Here is a 21,197-nt window from a genome sequence, read left to right on the forward strand (position 1 = left end):
GACAGTCATCCTCTGCAGACCAGTCCCTGCATCCAGGCTCTCCAAACCCACCACCTGCTCTAGATGGTTTTCTAGAGGGTCCTTGAGGACTGGCACGAAGGCCAATGCCAGGGATGGCTTCACCCAGACTGGAGGGAAGTTCTTTGGTGCAGATGGCAAAGGTCCAGTGGTACCACTTCAAGCCCAGAAATGGCAAATCCTTGTCGGAGGGACGCCAGGGGCACACACACAGGGAGGGGAGCCACTAGCGACGCCAGCCGACACTGCTGGCAGGAAATGCTATCAATACTACGACGGGCTTTGGTCAGGGAGAGAGCAGAATGCATTCAACAGTATTTGAAATGAGTTTCTTGCTATCAAATTCGATGGGAACGCGCCTCTGCCTAAACCTGCAGTAAGTGTATTCACAAAGAAACTTTCCATTTATGTAAATAAATAAAGAAATAACTATATATATATCAGTTTAAAGCCCTTTTACATTTTCTATCAAGCACCGCAGCGTGGTCGGCAACTCAAGTCTTTTTCCATTAAAATGCCTCCATTATGCCTCTGCAGTTACTGCCCTTCTTAAGCATCGCTGCATTGTGAGGAGCTGCCACTATATCCATACAATGGGGACAATCAAGAGCACACAGATAAACTGGAGCGGCAAACTTTGCGCACTCAACAAGTCCTCTCAGCAGACAATTAGGGCCAAAAGATAAATATTGACACATTAGACTATTTTCCTCAATTTGTTTTTTTGTTGATCGTCTGAGCGATCTGATGGGGCAAAATTCCACTTTTCTGATATCTTGGATCCTTGGCTAATAGAAACAAATAAAGTGAAAGCTTCTGTCCACAATGGGCTCGGAGCATCTATTGTTGGCAGGCGCTAATCGGATTAAATTGGCTCCTGGCTCTATTGCTGGCAGGCTAACTCACTCCTAAATTTTCCCCATCTCAAGGGGACCTGTCACTGTTGCTTGATTTTTTTTTTTGTAGTATTTAAATCTGGCGGGTGGAAAGAAATAAGGAAGAAGGGCTTGAGATGACGGTGGTGCCTGCTGCCCTGAGAGCAGGGCTGGCAGGAGCACAGATCTGCTGCTGGTCCGTGCCGTGCCGGCCCAGGGGCCGGCAGTGGCTCCTGCAAGCCCCTTCCCCCGGCTGAGCCGGCCTGGCACGGCTGCTGCCATCGAAATGGCATGGCTGCTGCTGCTCCGCTCTGCAACCGGCACTGCAGCCCGGGAGCTGCGGCGGCGGGGCAGGGACAGACCTCAGCTTGTTTCGCATTAGCATTTAAACGCGTACCCCTGGCACCAGCCCCTTAAAAGCAGCAAAGGCGTTTCTGCGAGCCGCCGAAAGGACGGCCTTAAATAACGCTGCCTTTGGAGGGAGGCCCGCGAGCCGCCAGCCACGCTTTTGCCCACAGTCTGATAATTTTCAAAGCTATTGGCAACCTGGGAATTTTCCTGCCTTATCACCAGGGCTCAGCTAACTTCACTAACACTAATCAGAGCTGGAATCATTCATTCAAGGATTGCATGATCATGTTTTTCTTTAGCGGTGACAGCTGCCTGAGCCGTATTAGCAATGCAGATGAGTCAGCCTAATAGGTTAATGCAGAACACGCGAAAATTAGGTTTAATCCCCAGTGAAATAATCTAACATTTTCACATTTCTTGATGTTGGGATAGAGACATCGGTGGTGACTCAATTAGGTGTAATGTAGATCAAAGCAAATTTACCTTCTGGCTGAACCTTCCCCATAGTTTAGATAGAAGAATATAAGGGTTCTTTACTAATTGGCCAATGGCTGTGGGGAAAACTATGTGAAAAGCATGTGTACTGCAAGAATTGTGCTGCAGAGCCGGACCAAGCATCGGCTGGGCTCTGCAGGCACACAGGCACCAAGCTTTGCCAGAAGCCAGAGGTTTGTGCACAGCACCTTCCAACTCGCAGCTCTTTTCATTGCAATGCCTAACAAATGAAGACATTTGGGTTTTTTTTTTTGTTGTTGTTTTTTGGGGTTGTTTTTTATTCTGCTCATTTTTAATGTCCCGTACCGAAATATCCCCACTGAGGTTTGAAAGAGCTTGTATTATAAAAGAAGCATAAAGGAAGGAAAAAACCCACCCAGCAGTGTGTGTCTATCTAATGTTTTCATTCTTGGGGAATAACATATCAAACAGCAATCGCTTTCAGTCATAAAGGGAAGGAAACAAAAAATTACATGCCCTCAGTTGCCAAATTATTTTTTGCCTTGACATCTTAATTCTTAATCCTTGTGTGTGGTCAAATCAGCCTACTATAGACAACCAATCAAGCAATTATTCCTAAATTATATTTGCCCAACTCACATTGATTGGTTATTCTTTTCTTATTGGGTAAGCTCATTAATTCTGAGCAGCTTGCTTATTATGCTTTCCACATCATTTTCTTTCTGAGCCTATCTACTCACACCAGCCTGCTGATGTTTCAAGATGCCATACAGAAAAAAAAGGCCGAGTGATCTATTGCATTGTCTCTTCCAGCAATTACAATTCACATTGCTGATTAACTTTGATGTGAAAACTAATGAGATAAGGCAAGTTATCAAGGCGGACCTGATCGTCATCTCATTTATAGAGCATTTGCCATCAGTGAATGACAAAAACTAATGAAGATGTATCTGACAGCAGGCTGAGCCGAGGCAGAATTTTGTTTCTCATCAGCAAGTGCTCTGCTTCGAACTCATCAGTCTATCTGAAACATGTGGAAATTAGCTTAATAATGAAAACACTTCATCCAAATAGACAAATGTTTACATTAAAATAGCTACATGATAAATAGATGTTAAAGATTTTATGCCTTCTTGAGTCTAAACAATGGAGCACAAAATATGTTCTCATATTCACTAAATCACGCCTGTAAACCTCCACACGTGCTGCCGTACCTGCGAGTTCCCCGCTTTAAGGCTCAAAAATATTTCTGGGCTGCGGTTTGTCCTCTCGGAAGCGAGGGGTTTGGGCTGCAATTAACCCGCGCCTGAGCAATGGTGGCCGGCAGGAAAAACGCGGACGGAGCCGGCGGCAACGGCGCGGGGTAATTGTCCCTCTTCGCGGGGAGCAGCACGAGGTTTGGGTGCGCACAGCTCCCACAAGCACACCTGCAACAGCACCGCGGGAGAAGCGAGAGACGCTGATGTACGTGGTACCTCAGGAGCAAATTTACACCGTTGCATAAAAGGGATCCATCTTTTCCCCCCAGACAAAACGTGAAGTACGGATGTAATTCACATAAACGCATCAACATTTCCCGCCTGAGCCATAGCTGCCAAAAAGTCTCCCTCACTACCAGCCTAGTTTAGAAATGCTCCTGATAGAAGGGAGGCGGGCAGAGCTGCTCCTGCTTTGGATATGGTGGCTTCGGTATCTTTATTTGTGAGAGACTTATTTCATATTTGTGGTGCATTATTTCACACGCTTATACTACGTCCAAACATAACTCCGGAGATGTTTTTGTATCTGGAATAAAATACTCATGAATCACCTGGGATGGAAACTACTGTTTTTAACAAACAAGAGGAAGCCGTGCATCTGTGAGGCACAAGGGTGAAACTCTCGCTTTAAAAATTCGTTTTAACATTGCATATACTTCCATGAAAATAAACAGTTGTTAAAAGGCTCTTCTCAGTTATCAGGATTTTTTTTTCTCCTCTCTGACAAACAGAAAAACGCGGAACGCCAACACTGCTGCTTCCTCCAGGAGAAAAAGAACACACTGCTACCAGTGCAAGAGCAATCAAAAAATGGGTTTAAAAAACCTGCTATCCGAGCGGCCTGAAAAAACGCAGAGACTTTCCCAGCAAAGCCCCAGGAGCTCCCATACGTTAGGTACAGCGACAGCTCCGTGCAGGCGTGCGGAAAGGAGCGGAGCGCCTGACCGAGCCGGGAGCGCTGCCCCGTGCAGCGGAGTCGCGGCGCTGCCGGGGCTTCCCGCGCCGCCGTGGGTGCAGCCCCCCGGCCCCCCCAGCCGCGCCGCGGCCCCGGCTGCTGCCGCCAGACAACCCCCAGCTTACCATGCCGGTCCTAACGCACTCGCCAACTCTCATTCCCCGCACTTGGAGGACATCTGAGGTCCAAACCCGAGATACCCCGAGCAGATTGGCATTGTGTGTCGCAGATTAGCCCGCACAAAGAGCCCGCAGCCCGGGAAAGTTAAAAGAAAAGCCTGTTATAAAGCACTAGCAACAAATTACTACTTCAACGCTGGATTAAATTTAAAAGCTCTTCACAGAGCTGCAGATAAATCCTATATATTAGAAGAAACCATAAAAGTACTTGTTCAAGAGCTCAAGGCACAAGTGGAAAGTTGACCCCAAAGATTTTTTTTTAATAGCCTGCTAAGTTTATAAAATTTCTGCAGCTGTAGCGAGAGGGCTCCGACACTCCTGCAGTACCCACAGCACGGAGCTCACACGTGCTGCTGCGGCTGGGGCACAAAATCAGACAAACCTGCAGCAACCAGTGCAACTCATGAAATAAAATGAGGACGAGCAGGTTTGGTGTTTATTGTGGGGGTTTGTTCGTTTGTTTTTCCAAGGGAAGCAGCATTGTCTCTTTCTCATCACTCGCACACAGAGTGGGAAAAATAGTGATCTCTTCCTTTCCACACGGAGCCCAAAGCACAGGCACAGGATGGCATTCCTCCCAGCCTGGCGCCAGGCATTCCCATGAAAACCCCCAGCAGCTGCCCGAACCCTCGGGATGCTCTGCCCGCACTCAGACTTTGCCTTCTGCTTCCTAAAAATACATGTGGTCAGTTCCCATTTTATCTTTGCTCTCTGCATGGCCACTGTTTTGCATTTCTGCAGCACAGGGCTCGGCCGCGGCAGCCGCTTGGTCGCTGGCTGTGTACACACACATCTATCTGCATGGAGGGATGTACAGAGAAAGGAATGCTGCTCCTCCCTCCCCCTCCCCGTCCTTTATCCCAGTAGCCTATTTTAATAAATAATTATAGGCAGCTAAAGGATTTGTTCATTCCAAAAGGTCTCCCCTTCACATTTCTCAGAGGTTCAGCTCAAGGAGACACCATGATAATAAGGCTGACTCGGGATCCCTACTTCACAATGTCATTATGAGCTAGCATTTAAAATGAAAAAAATATGTATATTATACCTAAAAGCGTTACAAGGTTACCGTCTCGTCTCCGGGAATATGTAATGCTGCTGGGAAAGCAGCGCCGTTGCACTGAGGAGGAGGTAAAGGGGGGAAAAACGGAGAGAAAAATCCTTTCTGAAACACAAGCTCAGAAAAAACACGTTGGGAGTGAGCATGGAGTTCATTTGCATTTCCAATGACTGGGGCTAATCCTCTGCCACTACGTTTATATTTTCTTATTACTTTTCCTAATTATCTTCTTTTTTTTTTTTCCCTCTCGTAGCTTTTTCTCCTCTTGCCATTCCCCACTCCTCCCTGTTCTCAAACACCCAGCGCGTTATTGTCTGGCTGGGGGCCGGATGACCGAGGGCTAACAGTGGCCTGTCTGCACCAGTCCGTGTAGCCCCTCAAAAACAAGGGCGGGTGGGTGCCCTGCCGTGGGTCCCCCCTGTGCTGCTGCCCCCCAACCCACTCGGGCACCCACGGCAGCTTTGTTTGGGTCTCTTAAGAAACACTTCTGGGCTTGAGTAAGAGCAGAGGATTTTTTGCCCGGTCCTTGGGGTATGGTCGGTACAGTGGGCCCATCCCCGTGGGCTTGTGGGGTGCACGAGGGGTGGCCCCCCAGCCGTGGGAGCTGCCCCAGTACCTGTGGGGGGCACCACTGATGGAGGCTGGAAAATAAACCAAACCAAACCAAGTCCTGTCACAAAAGAGCCAGCACCCAACGCGCCTGTTATTGAGAAACTCAGTGCTATCACCAGCGAGACCTTTCTAAAAAGTAACGCGGCTTAATCTTTAAAGCCCTATTCAAAATGGCACTTAGCTAAGAGTTAGACATGAAACTGGAGCTATATCTTAACATTAATATACATCCTCTATCTCTGACAAGTAAATTACATTGCTAAACGCCTGTCTGAGACCAGCCACTAAACTCCTATTTCAATATTATCCTAAAATTTGTTAATAGCAGCTCTTTCAAATAAATTACGAAGTGATAATGAAAAAAGTCCTGCTTTGAATTTATATATATTTCACCAGAGAATAATGTTTTATTTAAAATAGTTACAGTGTGCCTTTTGATTTAGAGTTTAAAGTAAATAATATTTGTACATCTAAAACATACTCAAGACAAATGAAAAGCCTCTAGATGCTTTTGTATGAGATGCTGAAGAGCTCTACAAACTTAAAAGCACAACCTCAATTAAGCCCATCTTCATCTGGAAAAAAAATTAGCAACTGAAAGCTGAATATATTAGATAATGCACACTTGCAGAAGAGCATTCTCTTAGCAAAAAATTCTTGATAACCAACCTAAAGCTGGCCTTAGAGTTGCTCGATGCTAATTTTGTTTGAAACTGTTTAACTAACTATGAATAGATATCCATATTCAACAAAGACATAATTAATGGCAACCTTTTCTTCTGCTTAGAAGACATCATAACAAGCAGAAAAGTACAAAAAGATTTTTATAGTAACTAATTTAAGGACAAAGGGTTGACCTCTAGCATTTCATTAAATAAACTGAGCGAATAAAAGAAGAGTGACAGTATTCATCCTTGTTCAATTCAAGCAGCCAATTTCAAAATGCAAATCATAATCTGCAGATGTTGGAGCCTGATATACTTTTAAAAAAATATCATTTGTTCAATTTAAGAACATCAGACATTTGAATTTTAAATAAAAATCAAACCCAATTCCCAGCTCCAGTTTTAGGAGCAGCGTGCCTGCGTGTGCGGGGCCGCTGAGGGCTGCGGTGAGCCGCGGCTCCCCTCCCTCCCTGTCTCCCTCCCTCCTCCCGTCTGAAACCCGCCGGGTGAACCATTCATTTTATATATTATTTCCAAAACCTTTTAATGGAGAAGTTCTATTAAGCCACGCATTATTTATGATTAGCATGGCCGGTAAGTGCTGCTGCATTTACAGCCCGGGTCTGGAGCATGAGAGAAGGCAGGAGCTCAGCTCACCGAGCTCCTGGTGGGTGAGCTCTTCCCACCCGTGGAGAGCCAGCACCTGAACTCAGGTAGTGCATGGCAGGCTGAGGCGCAGAGAGGGAGGAATGCAGCCCCTGAACCACGACACAGTGGGGCTGGTCTGCCAGCAGAGAAGAGCATCCCTGCTCCTGTCCCCAAGGGCAGCAGGAGCCTGGGCAAAGGTGCAGTGGCACACCCTGACCAGGGCACAGGTGGGGAAAAAAACAACAGGAGATAAATTTACTCTGAATTTGGCAACACAACGTCAAATCTCAGCAGCCTGGGTTTTCCCCTGGGTGCCAGGGAAGAAGGCACGGTGGGATGGAAAGAGACTTTGGTTGGACTGTGGGGGATCTGCAATCCTTCACCTCAGGAGGAATGGAGTCTCGGCACATCTTGGCACACGTCTGTCCTCCTCACAGCTTTAGGGGGAGGTGACACGTCCTGAAGAGCACGGTGCAGGTGGGAGAGCCGAGGGCAGGCATCTCCAGTTCAGCAGATGTGGAGTTGGACCCACAGCTTAAAGTCTGTCACCTCTCTTGAGGGTTTTACTCATTTCCGTGCTTTAGTAAGACTATTTTAGCATTTTTCTTACCTTAACAAACTGAAGTCTCAGAAGAGATGCTTTTAACATGTCTAAAGAGATCAGAAGATGACTCAACGCTCCTGAGAACAGGGACACGAGTTCCTCTCTTGCCCATTTCTACATCGAACCCAACATCTCTTTATGAGTCTGTGGAGGATAACCCACAGGGCATAACCCACATGACACGAGCCTGCAGGGATACCAGTTCCTCCTAGGAAAGCGCTTTGGGGTGTTTGGAAGGGTTTTGAGGAAGGCAAGCGATTTTGTTTCTTTTGACCACGTAAATGACCTGTGGGGTGAGTTTCTGCCTTCACTGAACTTGAGCACGGGCTACAGTGGACGCAACACCGAAGCCTACTGGGAGAGTAATTTCCTTCCTTTTTAAATAAAGGGAAAAGATCGCAGGTACACATCACAGAGACCTTAGTTACTGCTAGGTTACAGCAAAGAATGACATCTGTAAAAGCATGTATATTAATTGAGTTGCCGCTGATTACAGCTCATCGGTGATTCACAGTGCATAGGGAGGAACTGAAAGGGATGGCCAGGGCCACGGCTCGGGAGAAGAGAGCAGCATTGCGCCGCGGCTGACAGCCAGGGCTGTTTCACCCCGAGCAGGGCAGAGTCATTTCTTACAGGCAAAGCACCGCTTTCTTACCAGACCCTTGAGAAAGGGCCGCTGAGGAGCGCTGGCCCGCCCGGCCCCGCCGGCGCTGGGCACGGCGAGCGAGGAAGGGCCGGGGTCTTGCCAAGCGCCCGCAGCCCTCCTACACAAACAGGCCCTGCAGCTGTCGCGGGGCAAAATAAATGACTTCCGGAGGTTACAGGGAATAAATGAATTCATTCATGCCAAAGTGAAGGGGACATTGTTTTCCTCCTCGGGAAAAAAAAAAATCCCCAACAACCTATATATTAAGGTATCAATGAACAACAAATTCATTCTGTTATGACACAGGAAATCTAAAACAGAATAGGCTGCAAAACAAACTCGATTTATCTTCGCCACACATGCAAAAGGAAAAAAAATTCTCTTGTTAGCTGTTGTGATTAGAGCATTCTTTGACTGGCGCTTTTGGCTCACAGGCCTCTTGACTAGCGCTTAGAATTCAAGCCACACATGGAGCGTTTTTTGCCGGTGCTTTAGCGGTTGATGCTAACTTCTTAGATTAAGATTGTTTCCTTAGGTTTATCCTCTTCAGTGACAATGTGTGTACAATACGCCTTTAGAGCATGTTTAAAATCAGGCTGCAGATGCACATAATCGCTGTCTTCCTGCATGACAAACAGGATACATGGAGGTTTGCATTTTTTTTTTCAAAAGGGAGAGGAATTACTCATTCAAAGAGAAACGGAGCCTTTCCTTTTCACAGTGCCAACCTTGGGGTTTGTATTAAAAAACCAGACAAAATAAAAAGGCAAAACTGACACTGGAAATGCAGACTCAGACCAAACCCTATTCCTCAAAATAAGCCAGTAGCCAAGGGTGAGCAAAAGTCCAAGCCGGCTCCACCAGCCCCTTGCCCTTTCCTCCCAGGGAGGCTGGAATGCTCTGGCACTCCCCAGCCCACCCAGGGGATTCTCACCAGCTCCACAACACATCTGGGCACACATTTAGCCTGAGCAAATACAGCATCCCTGGACTCAGCTCCGGGAAGGACAGAGGTGCAGTGGGTGCTTCTGGTACAGCATCTTCTGCTTCCACATCCCTGGAACAAATGGCACCCATCCTGTCTCAGCAGCAGGAGGGCATGGGGGGTATGGCTAGTGGGACCAGGCGAGACCTTCACCCTGGCTCGTGCTGCCAGACAGCCCCAATGGCTGATGCTCTCAGTATCTGCAGGGTCATAGTATGGCACAGGAGTTCTCCATGTCACCCTGCAGTCTGGCAGAGCTGTTCCCTCCTGCTCTTCCACACGCCCCCTGACCACCACAACGTACCTGCTTTTCTAAATGCGCTCTGATTTTCTGTTCAGCACTAGAAACCCACAGTGTGGCTGTGAGACGAAGCCCATATTGCTCCTATTTCTAAAACATTTATGCTTATATATTTTCCCCAAGTAACATTAAAAAAATCTCTTAAAAATGAGTGTAATGGGTCAATCCTGCTATAGAAATGGAATTTGTACGCTTGCACACAGCTGCAAGAAGCACTCAGCTTCCAGGGGAATAATCCAAAAGGCTTTAATTAGGGAAAGCAACAATAAATGAAAGAATATGAGCTCGGACGAGAACACTTGGAAGTAAAAATAACTCAGAAAGATGAGATGCGTTTGTGCTCAGAGGGGAGATTTCCCTCCAGCAGGGCAGACATGAGCATTTTTTTGCCTGACCAGCAACCTCGAAATAAGGCACAAAGCATTCTCCGGCGCCAGCGTGCCCTCCCAAATCAAAGAGGCTCTTTAGGAGAACAAGGCCAGGCGATGCCCGGCGCATTAATGCGGAGCACATCTCTGAACCCATGTGTGGCCGAGCCAGGAGCCCACCCCTTCCGTCAGCTGGTGACTTCCTAAGCGTCCCGGGCAGCTGCACGTCTGGCTGCGGTGCCCCGAGTCTCCTCGTCCTGCCCAGACTCCTTGGGACCGCCGGCTCCAGAGGGAGTCCCCGACAAAGGCAGGATGCGTCCCGGTGCCGTGCCAGGATGCGGCCAGGCTGGGGGGCCGGGGCCAGGCAGCGCGGTCCTCCCCGGCCGCTTCTTTAAACCCATGTCACGCTCCCACACAACTGCTCCTCTGTGCTTGTTTGAACTGTCCCTCCCAATTAGCGGTAATAAGTGACTCTGTAAAGATGAGCAAACACAGCGCATTCATTAGCCCCGGCGGCCCCCTCCCTCCCTCCCGGCCCGGCAGCCCCAGGAGATCCCCAGGGCAGTGCTACGCCGGCGCCCGCGGGATGCTGAGCGCGTCGCTCCTGGCCTCAGCCAGCGCCGGCAAAAGGCAAATTAATGACAGGTCGTTCCTAGAGTTTGCCTGAAATTATTTTATTCTGCCCATCTACCCAAGAATTGATTACTCTGGGCCTGAAAATATGTCCAAATCAATACGCTAAAGCTAAGAGCAAAAAAGACATGCTCTAGCCCCATTTATTTAATCTACTTTTTTGAGGAATGGCACATAATTTACCGGGTAGGAATTGCTGAGCCTGTCCAGAGCAAGGACTAATGACAAGCTGTGGGAAAGCCGTGCCTCCATCCATCTCCCCGGCGAGCTGTGGCTCCTGCACCCACCGGCGGCAGCACAGACTCCCCTGGTGCCAGGACGTGCCCTCTGGCCCTCTTGCCATCTGTGTCGGGCAGACAGGTATGGAGGCGAAGCCCACTGCTCAGTGCCAACCAAGGGAACGATTCCAAACCTCCCCTTTAGATGAATACTCTTAAAACAAGAAAAAAACCCAAACACCAAAAAAGGACTGTCTGCCCAGGTGGCGTACCCCAGTTTCCACATATTTGTGCATCTTGGGCCATTTCCTACAGATAACGTGGTTTGCAGACAAATATTCTCTCCAGGCTACTCAAGCACAAAATAAATACCCAAAGACCTCCTAGAAACAGCCTCACATGCTGGTTTTTGGCAACGAATTCTAGGAAAAGGAACAAGCCTGCAACTATTCCATGCAGAGGTAGAGCAAGCACCTCACTCCCACTTGAGGTAACTCCCATCAGGCATCCAAACACCTTTTCAGGTATTTTTGTCAGAAAAGCAGGAGTACATGCCAGCCTTAAGATGATCTGGAATACTGGAATCACTAGAGCAACATTTGTGCTGGACCTATCACTAGGAGGAAAATACATGCATTCCCCAGAGTGCCTGAATCCAGCTCCCAGAAGCAAATGGCACGAAGGACCCTTTATACAGGACAACGACATGTCACGTGGTGAAGAGGCTGAGTCCCAGGTCTGGGGAAACCTCAGCACCACATGCTACTTTCCATAGAAAATGCTCAAAATCTACCTCGCACGTAACACACAACCTGCTAACTGACTGGTGGAACAGTATCTGCAACACATTTGTGAATCCTCTGCATGCTCCCCAGGGCCTTGGATTTTCCAGGGCATTAAACTCTGTCTCCCCTCAAAAACTTTAAGGCAGCCACCATCCACCTTGAGGCTGCTTGGCTGGCACCGGTCTTGCATGGGATGGCCACCTCAGCAATGCCAGCCACTACAGCAATGCTGACAGCCACCACAGCAATACCAGCCAGGGCAGCATTGCTGACAGCCAGTGCAACATCCTGCTGCTGTCAGGGGCTGGGGGTGTACAGCCATGTACACGGGGCTGCAATCCCACTGGTGTCCCATGGGGCTGACCCTCCCTGCTCTGCCACAGGAGCCATCGCCTCTCACCCTCTGGGCAGCCATGGCATGGAAAGCAAGTGCTGGTTCTGTCTGGGGTTTCTGACCAGTAATCCCCTGTCTGCTCTGCACAGTCCTGGGCTGGAAGAGAATCACTGCTGGCCACATTTGACAGATGAGAGATTCTGACCTGGGGAGATGCCAGGGCAGGAGCGGGAGCCCAAGGGAAGAGCAAAACAAAACTGAGCTTAAAGCAAGACTTGTTGAACCCCAGCCCAGCTTCTATGAGTCAGGGGAAGAAGAAAAAAAGCGTCTTTCTGTTCTGAGAGAGGCTGTCCATGCTCTGCATTTCTGGCACTGCAGCGAGCCCCGGGACACCTCGGTCAGAGATGGTGTCTGAGGGCTCTGCAGAGCTGAGAGGAGCGCTCCTGGCAGGGTGGCCGCAGCCCAGCTGATGCGCTGCCTTCAGATGCAGTTAGCTTGACTTAGAGGGGATTTTTCTAGATTAAAAATGCTGGTTCTCGCCCATTCAGAATGGGAGCATTGATGAAAAGGGGTCAGCCATGATAAGTTTGTGAGTGCTGGGCAGAAAATAAAATAACTCATCCCAGAAGACAACACCACCTTTATTTTTTGGCACTGCCACCTGAGCCCCTGGGAGCAGGAGCTCCTCTCTGGGCAGTGCACCTCCTGCAACAGCCTCAGCAAGGGCTCAGGGGTGCTCAGCAGAGCGCACCCTGCACCCAGCCCTCAGTGGTTGCCTTTGCAAGGCACGACAGGAACGGGGCAGGGAGGCCAGTCATACAGTGAAAAACGGTGGGGCTGGGGTGCCCATTTCTGTACTCGTCTCCCTTACATATTAACAGGCACAAATCCCCATATGTGGCAGCAATGTAAACTAGTTTTATTACTCAATAAAATATTTGAAACAAAATAAATGGTTTTGTCAAACACTATATCTCCTTAAACAGTAACGCACCGGCTTGAAAAGAAAAACAACCAACATTCATATTCTATTGCAAAGTTTTATCTTCCCTCCCAGCGGAGAGGGAAACGGGCATTTCAATTCTGAATTCAAATACTGTATAAGGATACAGTAACTATAGTTCTCAGAGGGTTTGTGCAAATGCCAGCAAAACAAACCCCAAATCAAATTTATTAGCTGGTGGAGATCTCTAACAATTTTACACAGTGACTGATAAAGCCGTCTGGGAATTCCTTTCAACATTAAGTGATTTAAAGCCCCTACAGAAACTTCATTGTCTGTTACAATATATAACAATATCTCAGTACCAAGTAATGCTACAACAGCAGCCACCGGGTTGTTTATTATTGCCAGTGTCTGTTTTCTTTAATCTGGAGAGCTAACCAGGAATCCTAATATCCAGAGTCCTGTGGAGGACTATAAAGGAAGTGAAAATTAATTAAGAACCGCGGTCTGTGTTTTAAAGGAACTATCTGTATTTTGATTGTAAGGTTGAGATGCTCACTTCTGCTCCAAGTGTGCTTGCAGAACATGATACGTATCTTGTTCCCCTGTAAGGATCAGACATGAACTGCCCACAGTCTGCTCAGAGCAGGGTACATGTGCACTGAGGAAGCCGCCCAGCCCTGCAGGCCTCGCAGTTTTTGGACACGGCCACCTCCCACTAAAATAAACAGGTGCCAGAATCATGCTGGTTTTGTGCTGCTTTCCTGGGGAAATGCAGCAGGAGCTCTGGGATGAGAAATGCCCTTCCTGAGGAAGGCAAAGGCACAGCCAGTGCCTGCGGCATCCAGCGCTTGGGCACCCACACCACCCTGCCAGGGTTAGCTCCTTTGGAACCGTTTTGAAAAGCAAACCCAGAAATGCACATCTCTGTCTAACTGCCAGACGTTTATCATGCACATTCGTAACTGTATCATTTGCATTTTAGCTGTTAAAATACCGGGGGTGTTATTCAATCCATCATCCCAGCTTACAGAGCCCTAAGTGAGAGAATATTTTTTATTGTCTCTGCTTGTATCTAAACATTTCACGAGCCCGACAGACAGTTCTTCATTTCAATTAGGGGGATGCTGATCGTTAGCTAACTAATAAGGACCAATTTTCTGTCACAACTATTTCCTAATTAAATTCAAAACAGAGATTTCTAACCCAGATGGTCACTGATGCTACAGATTTGTTTAAATTTGGTATCACAGTAACAAACTACTAATTAGGGTTTGTAAATACACCAATTCCCTTATGACTTAGTTGTTAGTAATGCATACAACCAGTTTATTAAAGCACTAATTGTGTGTGGCTTTACTTGGGCCTAACACATAATCCACTTATCACATACTGGTACCAACTCATTTTGAAGGGATTATGAATGAAATCATAAATGAGGTCTCACATCCAGCTCCCTGGTATTGTTAGTAAAGGTTTGGTGTCATATTTAGATGATTTTCTGCCTCTGATGGTGAGCGGCCCCACAGTGCTGCTGGTCCTCCATTCTCCAGAGTATTTAATGCAAAAAAGTTCTGGATACCACTCCAGTGCCTAAACCAGGGGCTTCAGCCCCAGCTCTGCTGGTCAGTCGATGATCGCACCAGCCAAGCTCTTGAAAAGGAGCCCCTGGGTTTCCCAGATAAAGCATTAAATCGCCACCTCACCACTGTTTATTTCCTGCTGAAGTCAAGCTCAGCACCTCCACGGGTCTGGCTGTTCCCCCGGGGGCTTGCAAGACCCCCAGCCCTTTGCCTGAAGGCCAACCAGCGCGAGCCCTGAGCAGCCTCTTGGGAAGGGGTGGAGGAGATGTCCCGGTGCCACTGAACCCCACCTTCCCTCCCACCCTTGCAGAGGGCCAGGCCCTCAAAGCATGCTGAGTGAGATTTCACAGAAGGCTTTGTTACCAGAACAGGAATCGACACCGCGCTGCTGCCAGCCGCGCCGGCCCAACACCCCTCGGCTGCATCCAGCATGCGTGAAGTAGGAAATAAATGATAGATAACTGTGAATTGCAAGGTTATGTAAACATGGAGGGGGGTTTAGAAGAATCCTATTAAACTATAAAAGAAAAGCATGGATGGTTTATCACATCACTAAGACCCAAGAATGCATTAATAAATAGAATAATAGATAATGAACCATGGAGTACAAGGCTAAACTATCAGCTATTGTCAGCATCCTGTGACAGTATAAACAATGAAGGCGAAGAAAAAGCTTTGTTAGTCTGTCACCAGAACCTTGTAATGTATCTTTTATAGCCTATTTTTAATGAATTCACAGCACCTATCAGTTATTCTCTGCCCAAATCCCTTATTTTCCTCCCTCTTGAATGTAAATTCCCATGCTCCCCTTTTCCTTCACCCCATGACTTCTCGTGTTAAACTTTGGGTGCCTGTGGGCTTCAATAGCCTTTCAGCCACAGCAGAAGCAAGATTTCTGCTTCTGCTTTCATATTTCCAAAGGGTTACTAAGGACGTTAACAAAAGTGGGTTTTAATGCAAAGCAGGAGTACCTCTCAGCCCTGTTACATTCCTGGCTGCTTCTACAACAGGAGCATAAATAATCAGATAGGTCTAATTCATCCCAAAGTGACGCTGCCCACAGACACGCCTGCAAGAAGGAAAGAAATGCCTCAAAGCTGCTGCTACCCTTACTGTTTCCCAGCCTTCTGCAGATAACACTGAGACTTGTTGGAGGAGAACTTAAAATTAATTCTAGAGGTAGCACCCTCTTTGTAGACACTACTGAGACTCACTAACACTTTATTTTCATTGCACTGAGGTGTTTTTATGCACCCAGGATCCATTTACTGCAGATTACTTTTATTTTTACCACAGAGCGTTAGGCACAGAGGACTAAGGATACAGGGGTGACCACAACAAGCTCAGCTGCAGTAAAATCCCTCTGTCTGGCCTCCACTGGAATCCAAACTACTGATACGATTTCCACGTAAAGGAAAGCAAAGGCTTCTTGCTGCTATGCTGGCAGCTTCGTGGTCCTTGGTGCTGTGCCAGCATCTCACTTGGCTACATCCAGTCTCAGCAATCAAGGCTGCCAGAGGCAGAAGAGGGTCCACGTTAAAGATGGCAGGACTGGGCACAGCAATACAAATGCCAAAGTTATTTAGGTGGCAAACCCCACCTGAGCAAAGGTCACCTAAGGAGCCTGCATTGGAGCCAGGCTTTGAGGCTGACATTGGTAACCGCTTTTACCCCTGCCCTCCTCATGTATCAGAAAGATGCTGCAAGCAGCCATAAAAAACCAGACAGCTGTTGGTTTGCCATGTTCACTAAAAACAGGGAATTAAAGAGACTTGAACAAGACCTTTTTGACTATGGGCACACGAGCTCCCAGCAGTGCCTGACGTCCGTCCCAAGCACAGCCCTGCGCTCCCCAGGGCTCCTGCAGAGGGTGGCACCCAAGGGCTGCTGGCCCCAGGGGCAGGACGGTGACCCCTCGCCGTGCCTCAGCAGGGAGGTGGCTGCCCTCGCTCTCAGGCTGGAGCTCCTGGAGGAGTCTTTCTGCTGACCATAGAGGAGGCAGACAGCAGGCGGCTGCTCTGCTGGGAACACACTTCACACTGGTGAGGAGTACAGCCATGTGCTCAACAGGCTCTGGAAATAAGAGGAAGTCAAATAAGTTTGCCGCTCTTTGTCCCCCCTTTCAATATCTAGCTTTGATCAAAATCCTTGGATACTGAAGTGGTTGTTGACTTAATGTAGTAATGAGACATAGCCTTAAGTGAGGCTATTTCTGTGCCATTCAGCCTCTCCTAGAGCAAGAGATGCAGGAAGAAAAACCGCTCCTGTTCCCTGCGAGCTGGAGACAGCACGGCACAGCCCGGAGCAGAGGCCTGGCTCCAGCTACCACAAGAGGTACCACCTAAGTTATCTTTTTTTATGCAATGCAGCCTTGCTAGAATGGTGCTGGGTAACATGAAGAAATCAACTGAAAATGTCTCCTCAGAAAGCTGCACCACGCTGTTCATCACCAGAGCACCTCCAGAGATGGCCCAGGAGCAAGCTGTTTAGAAAGTAAGCCGGATCCTTCTCAGATCTCAAAGACACAAGGCCATGCTGTCCCTGGAGGGAGCGATGTACTGCAAGATTTGGGCAGTGAGAATGCCTGGGCTGATGTGAGGGCTGCAGACTTCCAACAGCATGTGCAGTCTGGAAGAAGTCACTCAACACCAGCCTTTCACCAGGGAAAGCTACGACATCCAGGTGCAGAGCAGGGCTAAGCACTGTACAACATTGCTGGGCAGTGCTACACACCAGTGAGGTACCACTGTACAAGGGCCAGCTTCAGTTTGGGCTGTGGTGCTCCGGACAATGCACAGCAAGTGCCTTCTCGGCAGGCACCTACAAGCATTGGCTGGCATGGCGAGGACAGCCTCACGACTCTGTGCCCTGCAGGTGACAAGGGGACACATCCTCTGGGCCATGGGAGCAGTGCTCGGCCACTGGCACAGCCCTTCAGATGCTGCCTTGGAAGAAGCCCACAGCAAGGTTTTTAGACCTAGAGTTTAGAAATTCAGACTCATTTTCTCTTTCCCTGTAAGCAGCTGCAAAAAGGAAGCAGCAAGCAGGGAGCACGGGTGAGGTTTCTCCAGGGAGGCATTAAATGAGCCAGCTTTATCGAAAGGAAAGATAGTTTGGTGCCTTTGGAGCATTGCAACTTGCAGCACAGAACAGGGCTGATGCTTCAACCACATTTCCATGTGAGTTCTCTTTCCCACCTTAATACAGCAAACAAGCTCTTTTGCTGGTGGCAGGAAACCAAGCAAAGTTTATTCTGGAAGGGAGAGTATACTTGTCTACACAAGGGCATTTACCAATGCCATGGCAAGGGGCGTGCCTGCTGCTCTGGCGAGGGACACATGAAACGCCTCTGTACTTCACATCTATCTTTTGCTCTCATCCCTTGCAAGGCCACCAACTGAAAGTGACAGTCAAACTCCAGCTGGGTCTGGACATCTTGCGCTGTTGCATCGTCCTTATCTCAACCCACAGAGTTTTACCCTTTCCTCCTGATTCTCCTCATTCTGCCAAAGTGGGGAGGAGTGAGTGAGTGTCTGCGTGGTTTGGTTGTTGTCAGCTGGGTTTATACCACAACACCACCAGACACCATGGAGATCATTGCTTCCTCCTCCAGACCACCGGTGAGGATGTGGGCACCATCCCAACGAGATGGGCAGGCTTTCTAGCTGTTTACATCACAGAATCATGAAACAAAGAGAAGTAGAACAGCAAAGTAGGAGGGAGGGAAGAATCTAGGAGCCTTGAGAAAAGCATCAAGCCCTGAGAAAGGTAAAAATTCTCAAACTGACAGGGAGCAGCTCAGCCAATTAGGTTTTTAATTCCCCTTGTTATGCACAGTCGGTCAATAAATTCTGCACCAAGCAGCTGCTCTAATTCTTAAGCCCATTAAGCCCTACATCTGATAGGCGGGAGGGAGGGGCTGCCGGGGGGCACATACGGCACTCCTTGAGATATGAAACATTTCCTCTTGTGCATCTGGGTCACCCCCACCCAGCCCCACTCCTGACGGTTATTTTATGAAGCTGGCAAATAAGAATTTATATAAATATACATGCCAGAGACACACACAACACATATGGAGAAAATAAATAGGTAACTGAACTGGCTGCTGTGCTGCGGGGTGTTTGTTGCCGCTGTGGCGGGGCGGGAGAGCAGGGCCTGAGGGCTCTGGGGGCCCTGCAGCCACAGCAGCGCCTGACCCTAGGGGGAGCCGGCGCAGGGCCCAGGCTGGCTCTCGCACCACCACTGTCCTCAGCCCTGACCCGACTGCCCACGCCAGCCTCCGGACCCCCAGCAAACCTGCACAAGATCCACACACCGTCTGGCCTACTAGAGAAATAACCTCAAAGAGCTCATAATGCCTTTGGAGCAACAGAGAACGCACAAGACCCATCTCAACTACCAACACAGCTAGGGGAGACTGCTGGGAACGCCAGTAAGGGGAGAGTCTGAGATGGAGCAACAGCATTTTGACATCTGAAGTGGAGGAAAGGGATCCCAAAGAAATAGACAGGCAGCCAAGAGTGAAGAGCAGAGACACAGGGAGTTAGAAATATCACAAAGCAGTAAGGCAAGCCCAAGGAGGGCTAGATCTGATGCATTACGGGACCAGAAGCTACGATGGCAATTCCCAGAGTGAGGGGGCAGATGGCTTTAGAGGTGGTATCTGACTGACTGCAGAGATGAAAGGCAGGAGAGAACACGGGAATATACTGGGAGTGGAAAAGCATTCTGCAGCCAACGCAATTTTGCTTGTTAATTGGCAACCAGCTAACACATTAATTACAAAGTTACTGTATGGTCAAGAAAAAGATTGGCAGCAGAACAATTTGTATTCCTTCTGAAAAGCACTCCTTGCTGAACAGACCCTGCTTTTGAAACGGCTGCGTCTGCTGCCATTAACATTCAGCACTTCAAGCGCCCGAAGTCTTGGGAGTCATCGGAAAATGCAAATATGACAGCAGCCGCATCCAAGCGAACCTGACGAGCAGCTTGAGCCACGGACTTCCCCTCTTCCATGCTCTGGATTAAGCCGTGGCCATCAAAAGCCTTCAATGAAAACACATCCTTTTCTGAGCACAGGGTTGCTGTGCCAGCCCCATCGTCCCTCGCACGCTCTCGGCTACAGAAACCCGACCACAGCCGCTCAGGCAGCCTGGCTCCTGCCAGGGCTCTGACTGCCGACGACGGATTTTGTTACACAGCGAGAAACACGCTTGCTAAACCATTTGCTAACTGCTTATGACATAGTCCCTTGAAGATGTTTCCACACCTGGCACCCATTGATAGGAATGTGGAGCTAAGTATTTTCAGAGTTCAGACCTGGCTTCTGGGATTAAAAGAAGTGGTCCCACTTTCAGCTGTTGAGCCTTTATTAATCTCAGATCAGTTTGAGAGATTAATTGCAGGACATGTGCATCTAGCCAAAATGTATTTTTTAATCTCTTAGAACAAAATATGAAAATAAGCTACCCACTGTAAACTGCATCCTCACTGCACAGCAGGAAAACAACAGTCCTTCTGCACTGGTCTTCTTTCCCTATCAGCACGAAAAGGCACTAGAGGAGTAAGCGGCGACAAGCCCTTACGCTTTAGTCAAGGCAAGGAGCATAAATGAAAGTTTGCTTGACTTCTGTGAAAATACAGGCTGCAAAGAGGCTGTTACTATAATCCCATCCAGCCTAAAAATGTAATTTCCTCACTTCGAAGGCTGGCTGGAGCTGCTATTCATGTTTCAGCCTACAGCCAAAGCCCGATCTCTTGCCAAAGGCAGTTTCTAGACTGGAAGTCAAACATGGGTTTTATTGTGGGGAATCAAATGGAGCCATCAGCATGTGCTGAAAGTTGCGGCAATCAAAGCCTTCCTGCGGCACCGCGCTATCTCACACCCGCCACACGGCTCTTGAAAGGCAGGAACCCAACGTTGGTTTGAATCAAAACGCCACGTCAGGGGCCTGGAAGTCTGGCCAGCCATGGTAAAGCCCCCAGACTTTCTCCAAGCTGCATTACAGATCAAGCGCAGCCCCCTCCGCCCCTCCAAACCTGCTAACAGCTGAAGGAGCGGCACAGCAAAACTCCAGGCTGTTGGACAACCACTATCAGCACTGCCCTCCATTGATCTCAAATGAAAGGTTACTTCACTCTTCCCTGAACTTCCCAGCAGCTGGAGCCTGTTGGTGTACTTTGTGTACAGCTAAACATCTAGCTCTTGCAGCTGTTTTCCTAAAAGCCCTTCAAGGTTTAGGAAGGCTGAAAAACTTTTTACACTGTTTGAAAACAAGACTCAGAAATGCGTGTCTGAACCTCTGCTTTGCTTTCTACCCTAAGTAAGATGATTTCCAACAGGCACCACAGACAGCTGCCAGGCAGGGTGGGAGCAGCAGTGGACCACCATCCCAGTAACCCAGCAGTTTAACATAGAGCCAGTCAAGTGTCCCACCGGGGAACTAGTGTTTCAGTAGAGCTCCTGGCCTCTCCACACATGTAAGGCTCCTTACCATCAGGAGATACAGAACAGGTAGTAACTTGAAATAAAATATTTACACGTTCAAGCTTTCATTACCCTCTCTCTCCTGCACGATTAACATAATCACTGCATGAGGGAAAGGATCCAAACAACTCTTGAGCATTGACAGCAGCCTCCTTGGGAGGTCCCTCCTGTAAGGGAAGTAACCTCTCCTGCAGGGAAGGCAAAGCAGGGTGCTGCTATGGGCTGA

The sequence above is a fragment of the Colius striatus genome, chromosome 2, assembly GCF_028858725.1.
Source record: "Colius striatus isolate bColStr4 chromosome 2, bColStr4.1.hap1, whole genome shotgun sequence".
Lineage (NCBI taxonomy): Eukaryota > Metazoa > Chordata > Aves > Coliiformes > Coliidae > Colius > Colius striatus.